At 40.4% G+C, this 11,804-nt stretch overlaps 1 pseudogene; it reads right to left on the bottom strand.

Annotated features, from left to right (window-relative positions):
* Positions 1 to 833: 833 nt before the first annotated feature.
* LOC125454403 (large ribosomal subunit protein uL13-like) lies at positions 834 to 1,994 on the bottom strand (annotated as a pseudogene).
* Positions 1,995 to 11,804: the final 9,810 nt, after the last annotated feature.

Here is an 11,804-nt window from a genome sequence, read left to right as displayed (position 1 = left end):
CTTCAAATGATTATCCGACTCCCTTTTGCTAAGCGTAGGTGTATCTACCTCCACCACACTCTTTGGCAATGCATTCCAAATCCGAACAACTCACTTTAAAGAAGAAGCTTTTCCTTCAGGTGACCTCTGGGCTCTTTAGCCAAACATCTTAAATTGGTGTCTTCTGGCCCATGATCCTTCCACCAGCAAGAAAAGTTTCTCCCTACCTAACCTGTGAGAATCCTCATCATTTTAGCATCATAGAGTAATAGAGCCATACAGCACAGAAAGAAGCCCTTCAGCCCACTTGTCCATACCAATCAGTTTAGATTCCCTAAACTGAACTAGTTCCATTAGCTTATGTTTTGTCCTTATCCCTCTAAACCTTTCCTATCTAAGTACCTGTTCAATATTTTGAACAAAATTATCAACCTTTTCTTCTCTTATTGAATGACTAAATCGTTGATGGAGATAATGAAAATCAAGAGTATTCAGTCAATAACCTGTCATAATTCCTAATTATTCAGTAAGTAATCAGTGATTATTTTACTAACGTACAACATGAAATCAAAGACACTAAAGTTGCAGCTGAAAATAGTTGAAACTCACCTAACTGGTTGAAATCCCAGAGGGCTTACACTTAGAACAGGAATGAAATGCAGAAGAGCTGATTTCTGCCCAGATGCTAGGATGTAGACTATATCCTAGCCTTGAAAAATCTTACATTTCAATTCAAAGCCACAGCCAGTGGCTGGGAAATAGGGAGCTGGCCATAGAGACCAGGAGCAGGAGTAGGCCATTCAGCCCTTCAATCTTGCTCTGCGATCTAACATGATCAGGGCTAATCCTCCATCTCATTTTTGTCTTTTTCTGTCTTCGTGAAGCTTATCTTGTTCTTTACATTCCCCTTCACAAGTGGCTGTAACTGCCTGGCATTTTCAGCCAATTTTCTGAACAAGGCAACAAAGGAGAGCCAACTTACACATTGGCGTCAAATGTACAGTCTTCAAGACTGCTGGTATGCCCATGCATTTCCTGTTGTCGTATGGAGGGGAGATTCTTTCAAAGACCTTCAGCTTGTCCAAGGCAACTTGACCTCACATTTTCCTGCTGTCCCTTACAGCTTTCCAGAAGATTCGGCTTGATGCTCTGAAGTGATATGGGCTATATGGATAGAGTAGTTAAGAAGGCGTTTAACATGTTTGCCTTCATTGCTCAGATCATTGAGTACAGAAGCTGGGATGTTGTGTTGAGGTTGTACAGGATGTTGGTGAGGCCTCTACTGGAGAAATGTGTCCAGTTCTGGCTTCAAGTTGGAGAGGGTTCAGAAGATATTTACCAGGATGTTGCCAGGTATGGAGGATTTGAGTTAGAAGGAGAGGGTGGATAGGCTGGGATTGTGATCACTGCAGGTTAGGAAATTGAGAGGTGACTTCACAGAGATTTATAAAATAATGAGGGGAATAGGTAAGGTGATTGGCAGGTGTCTTTTCCCCAGGATGGGGTATTCAAGACAAGGGGGTTTTGTTTAGGATGAGAGGAAAAATATTTTAAAAAGACATAAGGGGCAATTTTTCTTTTACACAGAGAGTGCCTTGTGTGCGGAATGAACTTCCAGAGGGAGTGGTGGATGCAGGGATAACCACATTTAAAAGACATTTAGATAGGTACAAGAATAAAAACTGTTTGGAGTGAAATAGGCCAGATGCTGGCAAGTGGGGCTAGTTTGCTTTGGGATTATGGGATTATGATTGGCATGGACTGAATGGGCCGAAGAATCTGTTTCCATGCGGTATGTCCCAATGATGATAAGAAGATGGGTTAGTATTCATGCTCTTGGGCAAAAAAAGCAAGATACTTGAGTTTATTACATTGCCAGAGATGTTAATCCCATCACACCTCACCACCACTACATTAAGGCCTAGTAAGATCAGTTTGGCCACAATGGCAGCCAGATGGCCAAGTGAGTGACCTCCACCATTGCGCAACAGGACCTTATTGAAACTGTTTACCATGGCTGAGAATTTCACAGGTCTACTGCCTTTTAAATGAAGAAAGCATTCCACATTTCTGTCCTAAATGATCGGTCTCTTATCCTGAACTTGAGTGACCTGGTTCTGTCCTCCCCAGCCGGGGGAAACATCCTCCCTACATCCAATCTGCCCAGCCCTGTTAAAATGTTACATATTTCAATCAGATTCCCTTTCATCCTTCTACACTCTAGTGAATGCAGGCCCAGGTGAACCAATCTCTCCTCACAGGACAGACTTAGCATGCCCAGCATCATTTTAGTGAATGTCCACTGCACCCCCTCAATGCCAAATAAATCTTTTCTTATGTAGGGAGACCAAAATGTGCAATTCTGGTCTTCGTGCCACAGGAAGGATGTTGTGAAACATAAAAGGGTTCAGAAAGGGTTTACAAGAATGTTGCCCAGGTTGGAGGATTTGAACTATATGGAGAGGCTGAATAGACTGGGGTTATTTTCCCTGGAGCGTCAGAGGCTGACAGGTCTCTAAAATCATGAGGGGCATGGATATGGTAGACAGACAAGGTCTTTTCCCTGGGGTGGGGGTGTCCAAAACTAGAGGCCATAAGTTTAAGGTGAGAAGGGAAAGATTTAAAAGGTACCTAAGGGGCAATTTTTTCATGCAGAGGGTGGTGCATATAAGAAATAAGTTGCCAGAGGAAGTGGTGGAGGCTGGTCTCAATCACAACATTTAACAGGCACCTGGATAGGCACAAGAGTAGGAAGTGTTTTGAGGGATCGGGGTCAAATGCTGGCAAATAGGACTAGATTTATTTAGGATGTCTGGTCCGTATGGACAAATTGGGCCAAAGGTTGTGTTTCCATGCTGTGTGTCCCTACGACTCTAAAATCGAATGTGATACTCCAAGTGTGATCTCATCAAGGCTGTGTATAACTGCAGCAGGCCCATGCATTATTGCTCTGAAAGGTTAAATTTGTTATTTCAAATGATCACACCATGAGGCTTTGGCCATGAGCTCGTAATTGTAAGTCTTCCAATAAGCTGGCATGTCACCCCGTGCTGCAAACTGATGATCGATCACGGGTGTGCAAGGGAAATACTCACACATGGTATCACCAGGATGGGACTTGAGAGGATTTACACAATCAGCATGCTGTTCTGAAACCGCGCACCTTAGTGGAGACAGCAATGTCTCTGTTTACATCTCGAGTCAAATGCCCCTTTCCATGAAGGGTTTGAAGCCTGTCATAGGCCCCCCTCTATGCTCATTGCTCGCTCTTTTCTTGAAAGGTGCTTACAAAAGTTCTAATGGTTGAATTCCCAGTGGCTATTCTTGGATAAATGCCACCAAGCCGATTGCAAGGAGGAAAATCCAATATTAGTCCCATCTACTAATAGAGTGTCATCCCAATAGATGCAGGTTTCATATCCTTTGCTGGCCTCCTGACAGAAGAATTCACCCTGGACCCAATTATACGTAAGGCTCGAAGCTGGGAATTTCTTGGTACATTGAATTGAAGAGAAATGGGATGAAAAATGTTCAGTGTTCAAAGACTAAGTTTTTAAACACAAAATCCTTTTGAAGAATAAAAACATTAGGAGCAGGAGCAAAAATAGACCATACGGCTCCTCAAGCTTCTCCACCATTCAATAATAATCTTTTACCACAACTTGCAAAACACTCTAGTACTTCTTGAACGCAGTGTTCAGGCAAAACATGGGCAAAATCAACATCGATGCATCTGGACAACTAGAAAGCATCTCTCCTGCCAGGTACTGTTCTCTAAACACTGAAATGGCAAGCTTTTCAGGGAAGGACAGAGTAAACACTTGAAATGCACATTGAAGCTCTCTTCGAAACACGGAAGCATTGACATTAAAGACCAGACGGAGCTTCCTACCAATGCTCAAAATGGCAACAACTTCACCGTCATGTTGCTTTGAGCCTTGCATTCAAAGATGAGGCAGAGTAGTGGTGGGGAAGGAAAGAAAAGGCAGAAAATCCTGCATTCAGACACATTTGCTCCGAGATCCACACGTCGAGAATTGCCTTGTTCAGTCTCATGAAGACCAAGGACAGAAACCTATGATCCTGAGTAGACGTCATCCTCAATTAGAGCGACAGCCAGCGATAACCACCATCCCTGTGAGCCCCACATCACCTGAATTAGTGCATAGATTTCCAAATGAGCTGTGAGTATTTCAGGCCAAAAATGTCTGATTCAAATGACTTCAGGTTCACATGAAGTTCAGGACAAGTATCCACAATTCTGATCTCTGTATATAGACAGACCTTCTCTATGCTGTCTGGCTAAGGAGAAATGTTCATGTGTTGCTGTGTGATTATTTGACAGGAAAAGGTAGGTAGGTGAAAGAGTTATTTTTACTTTTAAAATTGGGAGCTCAGTGGTTTTGTGAGGAGGAGGTGGCATCTCTATTCCCAGGCAATATTATTTATATTCCTGTGTATTTATTACTGTGTTCATGTTACCCTGTGGTCCAGTGAAAGTGGATTGAGCCTGTATTGTATGTATGCTGAAGGTGGGGTGGAGAGTAGAGTCAACCTTATTTTACCTGCTCTATAGAAACAGTTGTGTCTGTTCTGTGTGGTGATCGAGGAGATGTGAGTTAGTTTGTGTTGACACCCCTGTGGTTCAGTGGTGAGCTGTGCTGTTCTCACTGTAATCTACTACAGAATACAATGCTTGTTACTGGTGGCATTCACCCAGCTTTTTGACTCAGGGCCTGCTTCTGAAGTTGAATTCACACGGATACTGATCTCGATTCCAGTCCTAAACCACAGACTTTTACAGTGCAGCAGGCGTCTCTGAGCATCAGCTTAGAAGCAATGCTAAACAAATCTCATTTACCCTGAGTTCACCCAGACAAGTTCATGAGAAGTTTACCATTTATCAGTACCAATGAATCACGACGCAAAATCTTGCAGATCATCACCTTTGCAGCTATCTACCATATTAAACATCCTCCATGCAAACAACTCGGTAGAACAGGCCAACTGGCTAATGTAAGAAACATTCCTTGTCTGTCTGATCAGCTAAACAAATTGCCCATTTGTTAAGTACTTCTGATTGACAATCATCACAATTGCTAATTTATTAATGTCCCCTCCTGCTACCACACTACAGTTAAAATACATGGCTCCTGAAACACATCCATTGCTTATGTAAACTCCTGAAGACGCAAGGAGAAAGAAGCTTACTGTACCTCAGTCATTTTCTGAACCATAATATTTTTGCAGAACAACTCATCATTTAGCGCTTCTGCTCTGACAATATTTACATTTGACTAGAGTTATAAATATTCGCCTGACCAAACTACGTACTATCCACTTGGTCGATTTCACTGACACCAGGTCTCATAGCTCTCAAAAAATAACTTAAATGTGGTAATATTGCCGAAAATTCATTGGCATCCTTAGCAGTATTCTCCCAAAGTAGAAATGGAGACTGAGTTATGTATTCAGCATTATGGATGATTTACTGGAACATGATGCCATTGTAACAGCACAACCTAGTTGGAAATGGATTCTTCAAGATATAATAAGGAATTACAGCAAAATTATTGTTTAAAAATTTTTCTGAAAAAAAGCAGACATCATGCCAAAGCATTCATTTTGTCAATGATGGCATTGGTCTAGTCAAATTCCAGTGTAAAACCTAACTTGATAAATCATAAGTTTAATTTTTGAAGTTCGTTACTGTTATGAATGGTAACTGAATATGAGATAGCCAATATTCCTCAACAACAAGGGAAATCACGATGGCTCAGTGGTTAGCGCTGCTGCCTCACAGTGCTAGGGACCCAGGTTCAAACTGAGCCTTGGGTCCCTGTCTGCGCAGAACTTGTGCATTCTCCCCGTGTCTGCATGGATTCCCTACAGGCATTCCAGTTTCTTCCCACAGTCCAAAGATGTGCACGTTAGGTGAATTAGCCATGGGAAATTCAGGGTGACAGGGTAGGAGAGGGGTGTGGCGTGTGGGAGTGGAATGCTGTTAAGAGGGTTAGTGTAGGCTAAATGGCCAGCTTCCACACTGTCAGGATTCCACGAAAAGAATACAAGATCATTCCTAAAAAACAAACAAAGCTATATACATTCCAGTTTAGAAGCAACTTAACTAGTAAGGCATATTTAAACCTGCTCCCCAGCAATTTCCTTTCACAGTGTTATCCCAGACCCCAAGTAACTTTTCCCCAGTTTGTAATAGCTCCAGACAGGATATCCCAAAGTATACTCAGCTCCCAGGTGAGGAAGGATTGGTTCTTTACAGCTTCCTCAATTGGTTGCAACAACATTGACTTAAGAAGAGTCAGTTCCCTTGTGAATATCTTTCTCCAAGACCCAAATGAATCATGTTTTAAAAGGACCCAATTTAATCTAATTAATTGAATTAAATTTTAAGCAAACATGGGCATTTTGAGTATGGTCAGTGCTCTGCTTGTTGCAAACAGCCAAAGGGGCACACTGTTTGACACAATCTCTCAGCATTTGTTGGGGCTTTTGTACCGAGCATGACACTAACTCTGAAACTCACACATTATGTTATTTGCTTATGAGGTAGGAAGAACATCTTTTTGGCTTTAACCATCCAACAGGAAACTTCCAAACATCCAACATTTACTATCTTTCAATAGGTAAACAAAACTATTCAAGAAGATTCAAATGAGAGCTTTCTCCTTGTTGTCTATGGTTTCCAATTACCTAAAACTCCTACAAGCAACTGTTTACCACTGGGAGAGTTTCCTAGTCAGCCATCCTGCAGAAGGCATTGTTAAACCATTTTGTCCATAGGCATGGAAAAATCCAGTGGAAACCCATGGTCCGACTCAAGGAACTGAGGACCACAGAACTGACAGATCACTTAACGTACAATATTGCAAAAATTCATCTTTCCACACACAGATTTTGAAATGTTTTCAAACAAGTCAAAAATGCTTTGTTATTAATAGTGAAAACAGCTCTTTGATCTTCCATTTGGAGTTGCATGAGAATCCTAGATGCTTCAGTTTCTGAGTATCTAGGTTTGGAAGATTTGATTCTGGGATTTGGCAATCGGCAAGGTAGAACATGTCCTATTCAAAAGTTCACCATTGTCTTGTTATGTAGCAATATGGTCCAAGGGATCAGAGTGGCTCCATTCACTTAATCACCAGTAATTATGGGACCTGAGACAGAGTATGAAACAATCGAAAGGGTTTTGTTTAGGAAGACATTAGTATAGTCACTGGTATATTGAAGAAAGGATATGTGGAAAAATTTCCTGAATTATACCAGCTATGTAATTAGGGGTTTTTCTTCATGTTGTGACAAGCGCTGCAGTGGAGCTATTTGATAAACCAAAGAAATAAAATTAATTTAATCTTTTCTTAAATTTTGGCCTCACCAAAAGACAATCCACTAACCTAGAATAGTCTGCCTATTTGCTGCCAAAGGTAAGTACAGTTGAACTCAATCTTCCTGCAATTGACCTTTGTAAGGAATCATCATATACATTTTTTTGCTGAGAAAATTTGTCTTTGAACGTATTTGATTGATTTCTTTTTTCCCTAATTACCTGTGGCAACTTTTCAGAACAAAATCTGAAACCCAGGTGAATCACATAACTGGAGTTCCACTGAAATTGCCGGAGTAGATTGTAATTCATGGAAAGAGAAAGAAGTTTTAAAATCCCTAAAGTACCTCACACATGACCTCACAATGTCCCAAAAACTTTACAACCAATAAATCACTCTTCAAAGTTTAAGTTACTCTTGTAAGATAGGAAACGTGGCAGCAATTTGCACACAGCATAATGCCTCGAAAAGCATGAGCTAAATGACCAGAAATCAACTCTGGTGACAAAACCAAAGTTGATGGGAAAGCTCAGCAGGTCTGATAGCATCTGTGAAGGAAGAATCAGAGTTAATGTTTTGGGTCCTTTGACCCTTCCTCAGAACCTCCAGTGGGCCCGAACTTCCAGCAACTTCGGTTTTTGTTCCTGATTTACAGCATCCACAGTTCTTTCAGTTTTTATCAGCTCTGGTGATGTTGTTTGAGAAGTAAATATTGAGTAGGACCTCAGGACACCATTCCCGCTCTGCTTTGGTTTGTGTATTGGGAGCTTGACCCAGAGGTGATGAGACAAGCAACACAATATTCTACTGTGCACCTTCAAAAGAAGTATGCCTTTACTTCTCTGTTATTCATACAATTTTATAGGAACATTAGACATTCAGTCTCTTGCCATTCAATGAGATCTTTGATGAACTGTGGCCTATCTCCATATACTTGCTTTTGGTCCATAACCTTAATACTTTTTATTAACAAAAATATACCTATTTCAGATTTAAAATTATCAACTGATCTAGCACCAACGGCTGTTTGAAGAAGAGAGCTCCAAACCTTTACCACCCTTTGTGCATAGAAGTGTTTCTGAACATCTCTCTTGAGTGGCTTCCCCTAACTTTAGACTCTGCAAAACTCAGCTGTCCCACAAAGGTAATTTTTTTGAAGCCAAGTTACAATATTATATGCAGCAAACAATTTAGAAAATAGGCTATCTCCCAGTAAAAGTGAAATAATGGCTTACGTTTGCTGATCTCAAGACATGCTGAAGAAAATAAATCCAGGGCCTAGTGGTATTATCACTGGGACTGTTAATCCAAAGATCCACGTAATGTTCTGTGGTAATAAAATGTGAGGCTGGATGAACACAGCAGGCTCACATTTTATTATCTTGGAATCTCCAGCATCTGCAGTTCCCATTATCTCTAATGTTCTGTGGACCTGGATCTGAATCGTGCCATGGCAGATTGTGGGATTTGAATTAATTTCTAAAAATAAAGTCTGAACTTAAGAGTCGATTGATGACCGTGAATCGATAGTCAGAAAAAACCAATTTGGTTTCCTGACATTCTTTCAAGAGGGGAACCGCCATCCTTGCTTAGTCTGGCCTAAATGTAACTCCAGATGCACAGCAATGTGGTTGACTCTCAACTACCCTCTGGGCAACTAGGGATGGGCAATAAATGCTGCCTAGCCAGTGAATGAGTCAAAAAAAAGAATTGGCTCTGTTATAACAAAACTTTATTTTCAATTCTAAACTTAATTTTAAACAACTTCTACTTTACAGTTTTTTCTTTGTTTCCTTAATCTCTAGTTAATCACTGAAAATTTCCACAATATTCACACTTCACTGGTTATTGCTCTCAAAACTAGTCAGAATATTACCTGTCACTTTACCACTGCAATGACTTGAGCACCAAGTCCCAGCTGACTCTCCAGTGCAGTACTAAGTAAGAACAGTGTGGCTGAAAGTTCAGGGAGCAATTGACCACAATGAAAGAGGAATACAATGTGAACTTGGAACTCATTATCGAGAGTGGGTGTCAGTTAGATGGTGAAAAGGCATTCTTTCTCAACATCATTATCAGGAGTGGGTGTCAGTTAGATGGTGAAGGGTCATTCTTTCTCAACATCACTTCCACCAGCAATTATTATTAAATTGACCTAAGTATAGCCCTAGTGAATAATAGCAATCTGATACCTAACTGAAATGTCAGGTTTAGGAGATGTCAACAGCAGATAATATCACAAACAACAAAGTCTTTCAAAATGTTGAGCTCAGTAGTATGGAGACTGTCCTGTTGGATAAGCATGGCGTCTGTTTGAATGACTGCAGATTTGTTATTGAGAACTGTCTCAGGACAGACAACATCAGCACAAATGATGTCATGCTACCTTACAAACTTCAGCCAGATGGGTCTTCTCTCTTGGGAAGACACTTGTGGCTGACTCCCCCTTGTGGAGCAAGGATCGGAATTTGGTTCAGCGCATTTCAAAGACATTCTCTGCTATTCTTGCAAAGATCCAACTTCTCAGAGGAAGCTCAGAAGTTTCCATGCACCAACAAGGGCAACATGACCAGTCAGTTCTGTGGAAAGCCATGCTGTTCTCATATCAGACTCTTCATTTAAGGTGCACAGGATTCATTTACTTACAGCTTGCACCTATTTGAATAACAAGGTGTCTGTCACCAATTGAAGGAACTTCATTAATAAAATACAAAATAATTTCCCTGCAATTTTGTATGAAGTATACCACATACATGTTATGCATCTAAGGAATCATTTAAGTTTAACTGCAACAATCTTAACAACAACTGGTATTGAAGAAAATGACACTTCCCTCAATGAACAGGAAAATACATGTCTGGACCTTGTGGGAGTGATAAAAGTTTTAACTAGTACATTTATAGCTAAACTGTATCCAAAGGTCACTAGAAACCTAAGTGGCCACTCTGAGTGAATCCAGTTTTTATTCTCACTATAAACCAAAACTTAATCCTTTCCATTTGCACTAATATTTCACATCTATCCACACCATTGGCTTTGACAGATTTTATGTCCTGTCCCAAAACAGATAGATTGCTTTTGCTGTTAAAGCTACTAGTGGTTTCAGTTGAAATGGATTAAATGGTGTACGTGTATTCATGTTTTATACAAGTGCAATAAAATCTGCATTTAAAACAAAAATCTGTTTGAAACCTGCAGATTTCAAATCTTTAAGTATGCAATGAATTTTAATTACAAATTCATGTTGCAATTTCCATGAGTGTGTGTGTGTGTGTGTGTGTGTGTGTGTGTGTGTGTGTGAGAGAGAGAGAGAGCGAGAGAGAGAGAGAGATAGGGCGGTGTGGGGGGTTGGTTAGGGAGATGAATTTTCACAGCCTGTAGCCATGACAGCAATCGTTGAGCTATCGTTCATGCTTGTTTGTCATGAACAGACGGTTTAGGGGATTTCTTTGAGATGGCACAACTTGGCAAAGCAACACATGTAAATCAACAGTGGAATACACTGCACTGTATTATCTGAGGTTACAACGTTTTAACACTCCTTTGTTAGTGTTGCTACCCATACAAAAGCTACGGAACAGATAGCACATAAGCACAGGCAGTGGTCCCTAAGTTTTTTTTCTGAGCTTTGTTCCTACTTCTCACTCCTAAGACATCAGGGGATTGAGTGGAATAATTTTATTCCAACCTAGCCATCCAATTCAATGGAACAGAGAGAATTAGGCAGTGTAAAATTGTGTATTGCTCTCTCTGACTCCATCCCATGCTGACAGCAGGGTTAGTGTAAAATGAACCCCATTGTGTATTCCCATCTGCTGTGTACATCTACAAATTGCCAACATACACTTGGCAATAAAACTGATCCACAACAAACCCAGCACAAAACCGTTACAGTTTTTGGGTAGACACTGACACATACTGAAAAAATGAGTTTGATTCTTTCATAACTGATGTGGCATCTTCGAGAATGGAACAAAACCGTTTCAGATTTCCAACAATGAAATAGAATTTGAATTTTACCCACAGCACTTTTGCATCAGAATAAAAGTGACTTTAAAACCTGGTAATATGCCTCTGCTCATAAACTCGGATTATATGAGCAAAGTTGGATTGATCAGGAAATCGGGTGGTGAAATGTATGCCCTTATTATGCCATCTAAGCAATCATGACAGCGAACGTTGAAAGCAGAATTTGAGGCAGAAATCATGGTAAGGCTAATCGGAGCTCACCATTGTTAAGGATTAACAGTTTCCAACAACTATTTATATGTAATGAATTGCAATACCCAAGAATTTGTTGTCCAATCACATGAAAAGGATGAAATTGACACATTTCCTAAGATAAAGATGAAGAAGTTAGGTCTTGCCTATTCAAGTGTAAATGAATCTGTAATGATGTGATGAATTTTATAAATGCTGCTAAATAATAGTTCTGGCATTGGAATCATATCTGATCCCGAGATGAATAACCCATCACAAATC

The sequence above is a fragment of the Stegostoma tigrinum genome, chromosome 1, assembly GCF_030684315.1.
Source record: "Stegostoma tigrinum isolate sSteTig4 chromosome 1, sSteTig4.hap1, whole genome shotgun sequence".
NCBI classification, from domain to species: domain Eukaryota; kingdom Metazoa; phylum Chordata; class Chondrichthyes; order Orectolobiformes; family Stegostomatidae; genus Stegostoma; species Stegostoma tigrinum.
The sequence above is the reverse complement of the archived record's forward strand: the minus strand, read 5'-3'. Positions and strand labels throughout refer to the sequence as shown.